The sequence below is a fragment of the Battus philenor genome, unplaced genomic scaffold (assembly GCF_028537555.1).
Source record: "Battus philenor isolate CCGP_79_NKW_IND1 unplaced genomic scaffold, ilBatPhil1.0.hap1 SCAF_4, whole genome shotgun sequence".
NCBI lineage: Eukaryota > Metazoa > Arthropoda > Insecta > Lepidoptera > Papilionidae > Battus > Battus philenor.
The window spans coordinates 11,518,979-11,534,982 of record NW_027181704.1 but is presented as its reverse complement, the minus strand read 5'-3'; positions in this window follow the sequence as shown (position 1 = coordinate 11,534,982).

Below are 16,004 nucleotides of genomic sequence, written 5' to 3'. Positions count from 1 at the left end.
ACTGAACTGTTATCTTTATAGCAACATTTTAGGTCCTAAATTTTACCGACACTTAACTAAGCAATAGCTCTTAGGCAATTGTAAAATAAATTTTATTCTTTCAAAAGTTTTTATCATATGTCTAGAACAACATATATCTAATAGAAAATATAATAAAAACATCTATTTTTCGGAATTTACTAATATATATTTTTTCTTAACAATCAATTTCATAAAAAGGAATTTTTCAAATAACTGAGCCAAGTTAATATATCATAAATTTAATAAACTAAATTAAAACATTTAATAAACTTAATGTCCATAACAAATAGAGTAATTAGAAAATTTCCCAATAAACCTCTCAATATTCGCTGGTAATGTAGACTGAACATATGTTAACTTGTGATACTCATTGCGCCATTATTAGTTTTGTATTAAGTGACAGCTAATATCTTCCCTCCGTATACAAGTAATGCTATGCATAGTTATACACCTTTCATCTCGTTCACCTCCAGATATAATTTTAAATATTTTTTTTCTTATTGTGTATCTTTTACAAGAAACAGTTACCAAAAGGTCAAGGTAAAGTCTGATGGCAAATATGTCAAACGTGACTTTATATTCATGACCTGCAGAGTATATGGGAGCAGTAGAAGAACGAATGACAGGGATACAATCTTATGTTATTCACACTTAATGCATTAATTATATGCCATTGCCACTGCTCAAAAACAAATTTCATTAGGAGGAGCACCAGCGTCCTCTGCGTGCCATGATGCTAAACTGGAGGAGGCCTATGCAGAGGGTGTCTATGGGCTGTAACGATAATTCATGACAGACTTTTTCTAGTTTTATCTATAACACAGCCCTATCACACATTGAGTAATTAGGAATGTAATCTTTGATTTTTTTTTCCTTTTTGCCATTTGGATCTAACACTTACCATCTTTCTTGTAATTTTTGGTCTTTTCTTGCATCAAAATCCAACCACTAATGTTAGTTTATTAGATATCATAACACGAGCAACCATAATTAGCCGATGTACCTAGCCAAAACTTTTTGCTAAGATGAAGTTTCCCAGATTAACCTGAAGCGCATGATTCGCCTGCACATCGTTAGTATCTCTCGTGCATTCATGCATATATTACATGCATCGGCTAATGCAATTGAAATTGTTGCTATCCCTCATCTACATAATTAGGTTGGAAAATTTTCTTCGTTAGTTGAATTTAAAATTAAATTTTGCATTATCCGATGCTATAATGATTGTTATTAAATTACAATGCACGGGAGGAAAATTTGGCAGAAATGTTCACCTACTTATTCATATTTAAATTAAAAACACAATGTAGCATTGGTAATTCTTTACTATTATTTTCTATCTATCTTGATGTTGACACACCAGCCTACTGGTTACTTTACCCCTCTTGGTTGACTGAGAATTGTCTACATGAACATAAATTGCGCTATTTAACGCGGGCATAAAGTGTGAAATAAATTAATAAATTTTTACCAGTTTCTGTAAAAAAATTCATATTATTTACATAAGAATATACCATTTTTATTAACCAACTTGCGAGTATTATTGAAATATAAATAATGAAGTAAAATTTCGTGCATACAAAAGTTGTATATGAAGTAATAACTATTGACCAATGACATAAATTTCTTTGAGAGCATATTCATTTTGAAACGTTAAATACATACTATGTTATATGATATAAATAACAGAGTGTTACCGAAGGTTTAATAATAATACGTATGATTTTCGTTTCCGTAAGCCCGATTTATTTCTCTAAAAAGGATCTTTAAACCAGACTTTTTAACTTCTAACAAAGAACACCACAAACAAGTGCAATTTTGGTAATTAACACGATATACTTCGATAATATATATTATTTATTGAAAATCTTCGTGAATTTGTTGAACTACAAGCATTGTATGTATAACATTACATCATTACTGATAAAAAAACTGAAAGAAACATCGTTTGTAAATCGGACCTCTATATCCTGGACCAGATATTCAAAATACTTGTGGTTTCTGCCAACTCTCAGTAGACTTCGTGCAGTAAGCCTACAAACTATGGGAACTTCCCAAAAGTTTAAGTGATCACAAAATCATACATACACAATTTTGCACAATTTTTTATTTTTCATAGCCATTTTTTATTTATAATATATAAATAAATGGGAACTATGTAAAAATGCTATTAGCGTATTTAGATTCAATGTTTTATACTTTTAGACCGCCACCATCTGACTAAATCCTTAATGTTTGTAGCATTCAATTGAAAACGCTCCGCAATACTGGACGCTACTTTTTAGTTTTGATTTATAAGTGCTCGTTCGAATTCAAATTCTAACGCCGATTTAAATTCGGACGCTGACATTCAGATAATCCCTGCCATTGTGTTTGAATCATGATTGTCAATAGTGTCTGTAATATACACTACATGGACCACAAATTCAGCCGTCAACGAAGAAGGAAGAAATATATGCAAGATTGGTATCTCACTGCCACATGTAAAACCAGTAAATGTGGTTTCTTTAAAAAAAAAAAGATTCACTTCGTAGATATTAATAGATCATTTCATAGATATTTATATTTTATTTTTTCGATAATTCTGATTGGTTACTTAATCGACAGCCGTACGGTGGTGCTCATATATGTGATTACGAGCGCGTTGTAATATACTACCCGCGCCATCTATCGGTGCCGTCATGTATTATGTGAAAAGTAAAAAAAAATTCACAAGTTCATAAAGTGCTTATCACAAGAACTATTTGTTTTTAATTACTTTAATACTTTGAAGCGCAACTATTATGATACTTTACCATAAGATGAGTAAGAAATTTTGTTCCTGCTAATGAAACGTCCTGACGAGTCTCATTAAAAGACTTACTTAGTTATGGATGGATTACGGAATTATACCACGTGCTTACATAAAAGATAGGTGTGGTAAAATTTTCTTTTCAAGGGGCAAAATTTTGCTCTCCGTCGCTCATTAGTGAGCGAAAATCTTTTGAATGTGGTATGGATGCCATGACGCTTTGAATTTGATTTTCCATACTATATGAGCGTAACATATAAAGTTACTATTGAAATAAAATCCTTTAAATATCTTTATCATTAAGAAAAATAGATGTATCGTTTTGCCTTCAGACCTAACTGTGGAGCCGATGTCTATGTCTCCTCGTTGTCAAAAGTAAGTTAAGTGTAATCTAGGTAGAGTTTAGTTAACGATTACTCTCAAAATTGATTGAATACAGATTCTTTACATTTCTTCACACAAATTTTACTGTTTTCATTTAAATAATCTTATTTATACATTTTTGAGATATAATGATACTGATACTGATGTTTAAAAAGTTTTTAATTTCAAAATATGAGAAAATTAACTATTCAACTTGTGACTTGAGATATGAAAATAAGTAACTTAATTTTAAGCATAATTTTAATTTATTTTTAAAATATTCAGGGGATATGTGCTTATACAGTATTCCTAGTTACTTTAGCATATTTTCAATGTGTTTAATATTTATTAAAAAAAACTAATATGCCAGCCTTGGTACTTGACCACGTAAACGTTTGGAAAACGTGAAAACGTGCTAAAATTTTCACTTAACTCGTTAATGAGTGTGAACCTTTTAAACAGGCGCGCATCCCACTTTAATGCAATATGGCTTTTACGTTCTTCTCTTATAAATATTAATTCAATAAAATATCACCTCATTATAGCGTCGTTATCTAGCAAAACTATTTTACACTAACCGCAGCTACAGACTTTATACTGTCATAAGTAATTGGCTTGTTGCATTTTAATAAATAAATACCTTCTACGAATACCAGATTTTTATTTACTAATTCAATTTAAGTCTTGAATAAACAACGTAGAGTTACAAAAAAATGTTTTCTATTTCATATCGGTATATGAAATAAAAAAAACCTCTTTTGTCAATGTGCACATGAACAATAAGTACCATAAATATTGTACAAGTCGGTACCAGAGGTACATGTTTTTTTTTTTAAATAAATTTAAACACGCCTTTTTTGAACTTGATTGTTTTCAAATGTTTACAGCAGCGAACAGTAAGTTAATTAAGACTGTGATGTTTACTAAAAAATAAAATTACATTACTTTTACTTTTCAGTTTCAAAGTTTTTACAGTTTTAATCGGTAACAGATTCTTACTTAATTTGTTTACATATTTTTTTCTTTCAAAATTTTCCTTTTCTTTTAACGATAACACAAAAAATGCCAAAATGGTCTAGCCTTTTCAGTATTTTCCGTTTAGCATCACATTTGATCATTACTTTTGTTTCACATAATGTTTCAAATATAAAGAGATTATGTTATTTGACCAAAAAAAATTATTCAAATTTTGACTCAGTTAAATTGCAGACTATTCTGTAACAAGGGTAAAAGTATTTTGTAACACATACGGTTTTTACGTATCCTTCAATTCGAATAAATTAAACATCATCCGTACCATTTTTAAATCAACATGATTTAATTCTTCTTTATTTAATATATGAATTTACGTAATACATGTAAACCATCATTATAACGTCACATAGCTTGTTAGTAATAGTCTTTGTTATAGTGAACTGAAATAAAATAAGTACCTTAATCGGTTACTATACTTTGTTTTGGTTCCTTGATTTAAAAAAAAATTAGGAGATATAAATCGAATACCTACAACTTATGCACACAAACTTTAACAGATAACCGCATCCTTTACATAATAATGATATTCATTTCACATGTATTATTATTTATTTATCTGTATAGATGAAATAATATCTTATTTTATTAAAGTAGAAGCATTAGCCTTCGGACTCGCTACCGCCCTAATCATAAGCTTCTGCGCCCATCGTGGGCAGTGTCCTTTTATTGGCAACCTATGTATATTTATGTTTGTATATACAATATAATTGTGAATTATAAAGGTAAAATAATATCAATAATGCCTCTTACATTCTTGTAGGATATAAAACCTTTAATTAAAAATCTTCTTTCTTGATTGATATATTTCATTTTACTTTTATGCATTTAACTCGCATTAGCTCTCACCGTAGTACACACAAAAGTATGCGCTCATGTCACGATCCGTCGCTGTGGTATGCATTCACTAACCATACCTGTTCTAACCATTTACGTGCTAGCCCTGTCACTCGACGTAGGTCCTCGTTTGTCCTCACGTCGCATCCTGTTAGCCTCGTCCAGCCTGCACCTTTTTTTTCTTTCACTTCGATCTAGTTTTTCCGCGTACGTCAACGCAAATCAATTCCGCAACGGGACGTTTAAGTACATTATGACTAAGTTTACTTAACTTGTTTATTTATGTTTAGTTACATGTTATTCTACAATTTTTATTTTTGTTCTTTAAATGTTACTGCCATGGTTCTATTTAAATTACTAAATTAACCATATTGTTAACATTTTAATGATATTTATTTTGATAATGAAGTTGATGCATATGCTAGGCCCTCTGGTATCAAACATACTACCCGTTAAATAATAATTGTTATTTTGCATCGTTGAATGTGAAACGAAAATATTCCTTTCCTTTTAAATTATATACATAACTGACATCATGTTGGTAGACGACAATAATTTCATAACATTCTCAGAAGTAAAGTTATCCTTTTGCACCAAACTTTGTAGTCTCTCGTAATCATCATTTCAGCGAAATGACGTCCACAACTAGACATAGACCTCCTCCATAGATTTTCAATAGGACTGGTTGGAATATTTCTGCATTTACATTAAGTAACAATGTAACTAATACAATCAAAAGTTCAGAGTTTTTAGACTACGTTTTTATTTATAAATTCTATGCCTCATTACCCACGTATAAAAGGTGATAAGTGTCTTCCGCTCCCAGCTTCAAGTAATTAATATTAGTAACAAATATTTTAGTTTAAATATTATCAATAATTTTTTAAGGATTTTATCAAAATTATACAAATATAAAGAACCAAACAGTCGACACGAAATTATACTGATTTTAGCATAACATAATAAAAACAACAACGCTGCAGGCATTTAAAAATATTTTAATCTCTTTATTACATAAATTTATAAGCAGTATAAAATTTGTTTTTAATAATGTATCGATGAAAGGTCACAATGTACATGTCGAAAAATATATCCATACGTTCTTTTTCAGGCAGCTAACGACTTACAGTATAATATGAATAAAATTCAATTGACCTGAAGGTCAAATCTAAGGTTAAACAGAAATAAAAGGAAAATTTGTGAAGCAACTTAATTCGTAAATTAGAAAACTCACTGGCAAGTTAATTTCTTTTGCGTGCCAGAATTAATATTTTTCTTTCGCCTTCGGCGTTGGTAAGCGTCACCTCGTACCTTGTGAACCCATTATCATTAATCTTGTAGAAGCACCCCTAAGATAATATTCTTGAGGCTCTCGTAGAAAAAAATACTATCTCTTAGTTGTTTGAAATACACCTAGACCAATTTTTTCTCAGTGTTTTTACATGTTTTGAAAGAAAATTTATTATCTTTTCTGCAGCTATTTTTATAATTTTATTATGAACACTATCTACAGATGCTTTTTTAAGTTATCAAAAGTATTTAACATCATTAATAAATTAATAATCTAATTATTTTAAAATTATTACGTCTTCATTTTACTAACATTTTAAGCCGCCAAAAACTTTTTAATGAACAATTATTTTCTTTTAAAGCAATGACTCTACGTTATTGTAAACTAAAATTGCAAATAAAAAGCTTCCTCAGTTTTATTTAACATATATAAAGCTTTGAAAAAAAAATGTCATTCCGGGTTAAACCTCAAAACATCGCATAAATTCATTTCCATCTAGTATCACGACAATAGTTACATCTAAAAATAATAAAAAGTTGAGTTTGATAACGTAATATTACGTTATGAAATTTACAACAAGTTTACATATGTACTACAGAGAGTTTAATTTTAAAAAGCAAATTAAGGCGCTGAAGTAAATTTTAATAAAATTTTAAAACTAGAGTGTAATACAAAAATATTCCTTAAGCTCCCTTAATATTAGCCACTATTTACATACAACGCTTCTTAGAAACATTAAACGTCATAAATGAGTGTAGCTTGTAGCTTAAGTTGCAGTATAATGTGAAGTATTGGCCCATTTAAAGTTTAAGCAGCGTGGGTTACGGCGTTGGATGAGAAGAATTCTCACAATATATGCCCCGAGCGACGCATAATCCCTTTTACCCGTACGGGTTCCTACTTACCGGTAAACTAGTCTCATTTTAATTTTACTGCTTTATTCTGACAAATATTAAACACGTTTAATGAAAGTTGCTCTCTATTACCGCAAATGAGAACACTTCTCGAGGGAAACGTGCATAGGAATCGTGACAAAATAATTGTAATTTGTCTAATACTATTAGACCGTGGTGATATAACAAAATGTTTTTAAGATTCACCGTTTCACAAAAAATTTTAAATAAAAACGTTAATTCAATTAAGCAAGCGTGAGGTTTACAATTTGTCAAAAGAGTTTGTTTAAAAATCACATACTTAAATGAAATAAAAATGACGAACTGATTCATTAGTATATTTTATATATACAGACCACTAAATAATTTTAAACAATGCAAGCGTTCCCGTAGAATAAGTGCTTCAAAGAACTTTATTTACCATTCACAAGTCTTAAAGACAATAATAGCAATACACCATGGGAACGCAGCGGTCATGGCGACCTAAAAGAAAACGTGGAAGCTGTCGAAGTCACCATTATATATATATATATATATATATATATATATATATATATATATATATATATATATATATATATATATATATATGATGCAACCGATCAAAATTTAATTCAACTGAACAACGAATTGCAATTTTAAAAAGAGTTGCATTCTTATAGTAGTCTATCAACATGACGAATTTTCTTTTTTATTTCTGATGCAGAGGCGAACTATTTCATGAAACAATAAATGGTTGATCCATGCATAACAGAGGTACGTCGAGCCTCCAATTTATCTCGTCAGGAACAATCCAATTATATTTTTTCCGCCAAATAGACAGACTCGTACTATACCATGGAACATATTCGTTTTGAGCCCCCGCCAACGCTTCGTTGATTTTATCTGCTCTTTTATATTGCTCTTTGTCGTAGTCTGCCCACGTAAATATAGAATGTATTTTAATATGTTGATCAATTGTTTCGTATATAAAACTATTCTTTCACATTGCAGAAACAAAAATAAAATTTAATTTATAGCGAGTTAAATAATTCATTCATTCATTAATATATGTATATATATATATATATATATATATATTATATTATAGAGTTATGAGAAAGTTTATTACTTTTTCATGTTATATTCTTAAATAAAAACTGGTTTATTTATTTTTTACACTATGCTATACCAGACTTATTGCTTTTAAAGATTTTCTACCAGTGAACCTATTGTAGAGTTAACACGTAAGCAAGAATATAAATATAGTGATATAAAAATAACTAATAACTACATATACTTAATAGGTTATATAGGAGGATATAGTATACACATAAGCTGTATACATATGTTCTATGTAATATACAAGCAGAGTGGAAATGTCGATTTACACAAATAGATCACTATATGACTTTTCTATACGGATTCTCTATACGATGCTGTTAATCTACTCTATGTATTTTAATAAAGCAAGGGCAAATAAATTTAAAATGCGAAGATAATAAAACAGGGTGATTAGATAAAACTAAATTAGCTAATAATTAATGTATGGTACAACATTTCGAAAAAATATGGCTCAAGAAAATAACACAAAATGGAATGATAATGAAACAAGAAAAAGTGTTATCAAAATTCAGTTAACTACGTGTTAAAATTAATTATTGTTCACTATCTATCCTTGCAGGCTTAGTACTGCCCAAAATTATTGGCCTTTCGCATTCCACTATAAAAAATAAATTAATGTAACATGCTTCAGAGATAATATTAAAAAGGATGATTGAAATGAATGTAAAAATTTGGACTGATGATCATTGACCCTTTATATACATATATTGGTCAAAAAGACTCCTCGTGAAAGACAAGAGAAACTGGAATTTGGGATGAAAGGTGTTAAGGTAAAGGGTGCATGAATTCATCAATCGTCTAAATACATCCGGGAATAACGAAACAGCACGGTGAAACGCGTCCAGTTTCGACTGAGTAAATCCAATTTTATTACGCTAATAAAAGGCGATCCAATTAAATCCGGGGTTTTTTTACGGGCGCTGCTCGGAGCTAACTCTAGTGCTCTTGAATGGAGGGCCTTACGCAGACCGCGCCGCTCTACAGGTCTCGAATGTAACCGTTGAGGATATGAATATGTGGCTTATTGTAAAGAGCGAGTAAACAAAATATGCTATTTTAATTTTTTAGTTTTACAAGTTTTCTATGATATAAAAGATTCAGTGAAATTCTAGGGATTTTTTAACGAGAATTGAAAAGAGAAAAAGATACATTTAAATATTTTAGAGTACTGCAAAGAGTACGGTTCATCAACATAAGCCTCTCTCAGCCGATAGATGCTTACTACAAGACATATGCCTTCTCCGAAGATGACCACAATTACTAATCTTACATTGCCCGCCTTTAGCGATATCCTGTGACCGTTGACTATGCCTTCGGTGTACCTATTGGTAGCCCATTTAGGCTGCGTCTACCGTCTATGAAGTAAGGTTATCAGAAAACAAAACAAAACATCTCATATCAGACAGATCATATAGATCACCCATTTATTAATTTTTGATTACCTAATTATCAAACATTTCTATAAAACTGACAATATGACACAAACGTTATTCTTTAATCGCCATGCGGATAATATGTTTTAAAACTGCTATAGATACGATTGTATGCAGACCTACATATAGCATAACTTCAGAGACTTCGATGATTGTTCGGGGCGGCTAATTAACAGCTGCAGGTTTTTACATCCGAATATTTGGTTGTAATTAATTGGTGGACTTGACATGTCGAACAGTTGAAAAATAAAGTACTTGTTGAAATAACCTATTGTTGTTCCGTAGTTCACTGATAATATCTTGATATTATTAAATTTATTATTTGTTTTAAGTTTAAGAGTTTAAGGGTGTAAATTCATAGGTCCTTTGTCAGCTAAAATTTTAATATTTAAACTTTTTCAGTAATTTTTAACCATCTGTATAAAGTGATCACTCGGAAATATTTTACATTATTTTTTCTTTGGATGGCCAATAACTTCTGGCAGTACAAAGTTTGCGGGGATAGATAATTAAACAATAATAAACTTTAATACATAGTAATCTGAATTTTTAAAACGCTTTTTCTTACTATATTACGTTATCAATTACGTCTAAAACTATTGATTTTTGGATAGGGTATTTCATACATTGATTGACAGCAAATCAACTACACATTTACACCTTTAAATCTTTTACACCTATAACCAATCATCTTGTATATTTTATATAGCCATATATAGTAATTAGATTTATAGTTCAGACACAAGATTCTTTACGACGAGTAGAGAATTTTTAGATTTCCTTAACGAAAGTTGCTAGATATAACTATATCCATGGAAACAACAAATTATTGTGTACAGCTGTCGTTGTCATTCTTTCAGGGGGTATGGCGGATGAATATGCCATCTCCTGTTTTACGGAACAAGGACACATCACGCATACTGCCAACAAAGTAATTCCTAAATCAGTATCGTTTTCACCACCCATTCTCCAAGGTCAAAGTGTGGTGTGGTCGGTATCGGTACCAAGTTTTCGAACGGGTTTCACGTTACTGTCATATGATCGCCAGATTTCGAATCACGTTTCGTTTATCGCTATAATTTTTTTAAAACATGTACGACTTCCTGTTATATCGTGGTAACATTTATTTTATAGTAAAAAGGAAAGTGGGTTGACATCGATAAGGCGTCAGACAGAATAAAAAGAGATGGTAACGTTGCCTACAACATTGTAAAACTCTTCTCCTGGTGACCTGACATTATAAAAACATTTTTTTTTTGTTCCAAGAAAAAACATTTTAAAATATAAATTAATAACGTATCGATCAATTTAAATGCAGAATTTGAGTGACATTAAATTCCTTTGACTTTTGATTAAATCGTTATAAATTTCTACAACTCCTTTTAAAATTTATTTAAGCAATTAAAGCATTTTAAGACCAATTAGATATTGAATGACTTGGTCGAGCCCTTCATAGCATTAATAATGGCCATTGAATCGTCGGGGTACTTGAAGAATTTTAAATACTCGGAGCGTTTGTTAAATAATAAAGTGGATGAAGTGTTTTTTAAAAAGCTCCACACTCTTGTCGCTCCGGGATGTAAAATAAGTTCGTTTGATAGTGGTTAATTATTTTACATTAATGATATTGTACTGATAGTAATCTAGTGTTTTATCAGAATCACTATTAGCATTGATTTGTCATCATAGCCACTGGACACTGCTGTTATCGTGGCTCAGATATTTGGTATCTAGTACAGAAACAAAGCTAATAATATTAATATTATTATTTACTATTATGTTATTTTAAATTATACTAAAAAAAATTACCAAATAGAAAATTGAGAGTGCGGTAATATATATGTACTTAAAATATTTATATTTATTTTTAGTACCTTACAATAAACAGATTAGTTTCAGCCAAGTCAAGAATGGTCACGCACCGGCTAGTTGAAATGGCAATAGGCATGCCATATAGCGAGCATAGCAGAAACCTGTTGGGACCTTGAGATTCTGAAGTGGTTGCGTTTTGGCAAGCGTAGGACGCGCTCCTACTAGGTAGGCAGGCGACCTTGTTAAGGCCGACGAAAGACTCTAGACAAGAGCCACTTCAACCTATACAACCTGTATTTTTTTATTTTACATAAGTTTTGAGAAAAGATACAAAAAACTATGAACATTAACAAAGTTTTTTGTTTGTACATTGTTATAGCCTGATGTCAAAATTAAAACGAAAGGCACGTCTATATCAAACGTTATCATCAGAATGTAATGTTATTTTTTTATTACATTGACACACGTTTGGTTCGTCCTTGTTAAGCTTCATGATGCAATCCGTTTCCTACCGGTGCTGTTGAAAATCTAGGGGGAGGTCTATGATGAGCCGTGGATATCCCAGGGCTGAAATGACGATAATGATGACGATGATCAGGTTGTATTTGCATATCAATGGTTCACATCATTAACATCATGCCAACCGATAGAGGATGATGTATAATGATGCTCGGTATAGCGCTACGCGTATTCAGCAACTTTAACATCTACCTAGCGAAGAGCCTAACCTCATGGCTTCTACCAGCTCGTGGTAGCTACTATAGAACCTTTCGACTCCAGCAATGTGCTGCTTCAGACGCACGGTTCTTTGAGCTAAGTCGGTGTCTAAAGTCACCAGGAACCAAGATTCTTCCGCAAATCTTTATATACCCTCGGAAAAAATTAGATGCAGGGATGAATATAACAGTCAAAATGAGTAGCTGCTACAACTTTACAGTAAAAACTCTGACATTCACGACTATTATTTCAAATACTTATGAAGTAGTAAGAATCAATAACCAACCTAGATACAAATTTTATTAGCTCAGTTTTTTTCCATAATTTGTTACATAAATTTTCGCCAGTTCAGTGACTACGTAACAATAACACGCTTTGAATACACAATATTTTAAAATGCTCTCCGATAATATTATAACAAAATTTGCTGTCCAATAAAACTGTCACATTCGTTCCGTTGATTGCTTGTCGTTAATCACTTCAGTCGCAGTGCTGTTGCTTTCCGATATTAATCGGAAGCTCGTTATCTACTGCAGATTGGGCGCGGCAGTGACATTTTTAAGTGAAATATTTTTTGCAAATATGAAACACACGCTGGTTCTGACTGTGCACTAATGTCTACAGCAATAAAAGCCACGTGGTTAAAGTCGTTACACTTTTATGTAAGGTATTTATAACTCTTGTAATCATCAAAATCTCGTAATCAGGTAATCTCATCTTACCTCTACCTTACAAAGGAGTAGTGGCGCCCCATCAATAGAAGACTGAGACATGCGATCTTAAGTCGCGGGTTCAATTCCCGTGATACAATCTTATGTAACTCACACTTTGTGCTTTTAATTATATAGGATTCCTAGTGCTCACAAACAAGTTTCCTGAGGATAAGCAGCAGCGTCATTTTCGTACAATAATACTATACTGCAATCGCCAACCCGCCTCCCAAGCTTGGCGATTATGATATATCCCCATAGATATATTTGGAGAAGGCCTATATTTTGCAGCGGGCGTCAATAAGGTGAAACAGCGACGACCTTGGAAATGCACAAACATTGGTACATAGTGGAGATATTTATCTGATAATACGGGTACGTAACAACCAGTGATGGCATAGTAGTATTCAGTACTAATATTTGTTTTTGTGCGAAAAATTATTTTTGAAAAAACCAAAAAAGGACATATTTCCATATGACTTAAAATATTCCAGTCCAATCGTTTTGAAGTTTACAAAATAGAAAACATATATTTGAAAGTAATATTTGTTTGTTATTAAGATGAATTTATTAATAATTCTTAAAAAAATCATCATTTACAATCATAACTTTCAAATACAATAGATGTTTGATTTTTGCTATAGTTCTGGAAGAGGCTAATAATTTTTGGCAGTTCGAAGTCTGCTAGGTCAACTGGTATTTATTATATTAATTACTGACTTAAAGTATGTCTATATTACAGACTATTACAAATAAGAGTTATTGTGTTTTTTACTAACAGGGACGGGTTTTAAACATATTTTCAAGATTAACTAAAATATTGCAACTCAATAAACGATAATTTCTTAACATTCTCTTCTTTCGTTTTCTTTCACCATATCTTATTTTGTAAACAGCTCGGAGAATACATATTTGCTTCTTCTTTGTTGTGTAATCCGCAAAATGAATTTTCACCAAAATGACTCCAGTAATTCAAGATTTTAACGTAAATCTATTGTAATCGTTAATTAAAATCGTCGGCGCGGGTACAGATTTTGTAAAGTAAAACATATTAAATAATTTTAACGTATTGCAATAAACGAAATCGAGTTCAATGAATTTTCATCAGAATATTCATTGCGTCGCAAATTGAATACGTTGAAATTTATGGGATGTTTTAATATTAATACACGAAGCTATGTCGAGAATATAAGGTCGTCTTCCGCAAATATCCACAACTTTGCACGTGAGAGTAAATATGCAATATTGCAGGTGAGCAAACACCGTTGAAACCCAGTATATTGCCCCTCGTACAAAGGTCTCTCTAACGAGGTACTAGTGCATCACGGCAGGGAAATACCCATTGTTTGGCGAATACTAAAATTTATTACTTTTTGGGCGTCGCTTGGATTTTTTGTTTCGTCAACATCGAATAATTTCATAACTTTAAAGTACTTTTACATTAACCATGCTTTTACAATATAGTTACCATAAAACATTTCATCTGAAGGAAATAAAAACCAAACCAAAAACTAGATGAATACATCTCAATAAAGCAACTCTCTCTCACGCTATGTTTATTCATGAAAGTAGCACAAAATTACTTTTACTATGACTCCCTTTACATTTTTCCACTGCCTTACGACGCAGCCCTCACTTCTCTGGTTAAAAATAACTACCGATATGTTATTCTAGTTCATCATCAAAATTATTTAGAATGATATTCATAATTTCTACACGAAAATATTAAAATTATTTTAAATAAATAATAACGAAGTGCTATTTGCATTATAATATCGAAACCTGAGGTGAGGTGAGGAGGTGAGTCTGGTGAGGCGAGATGCCGGGAGAGGGGAGTATATCGGCCGCTCCATTCCGACAGGCTCATGTCAACGCTTGCAGCGTCTGATTATCTCAGTGCCCACCTCCTCGTGCTTTTCTATGGCAACAGGGGTATCGGTAGCACTATAGGTAAAACAAATCTCTTTCAGCAGTAGTAACTAATGAAAAATATGTTACTACTCTTCAGTGCATTTACAGGATTGGGGAATTTAGGCCGGATATGCAGCCTAAATTCGCCTTTATAGAAAATATAGTTCAAGAACTGCAACTCGCTGCACACAGGTGATGGGAGAGAAAATAAATAACGCCCACGCGGCGGTGAGGGTCGGCCAAGTAATGTAAAAATAAAACAAATGAGGAAAATAGTAAAATAAAAGGGAAAGTAGAAATAATAAGAAAATTGTCACAAATAAAAAAAATGTAGAAAGAGATATACACATAATAATTGTTATAAATAGCCATGAAAAATAAATGAAATAATTTTGTAATAAGTAATTAAATATAGGATTAATAATTAAACAAAAATTATACCGCAGATAAAAAGACTGTCATTAGGCGGTAGTGGTTCAGATGGCGACATAATAAAAAAGCAGTAGTAACTAATGAAAAGTAGTATGTTAATGTTTTTCTAAGAAATTTCTCAAGACAGTCTCTTGTATTGAAAATTGACTCTTTTGTGTTTTTGTGCATTTATGAGCGGGCGCCACCGGTACAATTTGATTGTATCATCATAGATAGACAATCTGTGTAGAGCACCTCTAACATGAGACATAACATAACCATGACATGACCCTTGAGATAACATATTTCTTAAAACATAGCATTATTGATAAGTGCTATTTGGCGATATACACAGAACGAATTTCTCTTCCCATGATAGTTTATACTCTGTTACGGCAAGTTATATATTAATTTACCTAGTGGAAAGGTTTTTAAATTAAAAATTATTTTGAAAATATCACTCCAAAGTTCTTGCCATGAAATAGACCCAACTAATTCAATTCATTAAGTTCACACCTAAATTATCGTTAAATAATAAATATTGGAGCGTTTTTAATAAAAAGGAAGGAAACTTGTTTGAGTGTTATGCAAGGGAAGGAAACCAGTTTCCCAATTATCACTTTCAAGGCTTATAATATAATTCACAGGGTTGCCAAAAAACTCCTTTTTAATTAATTG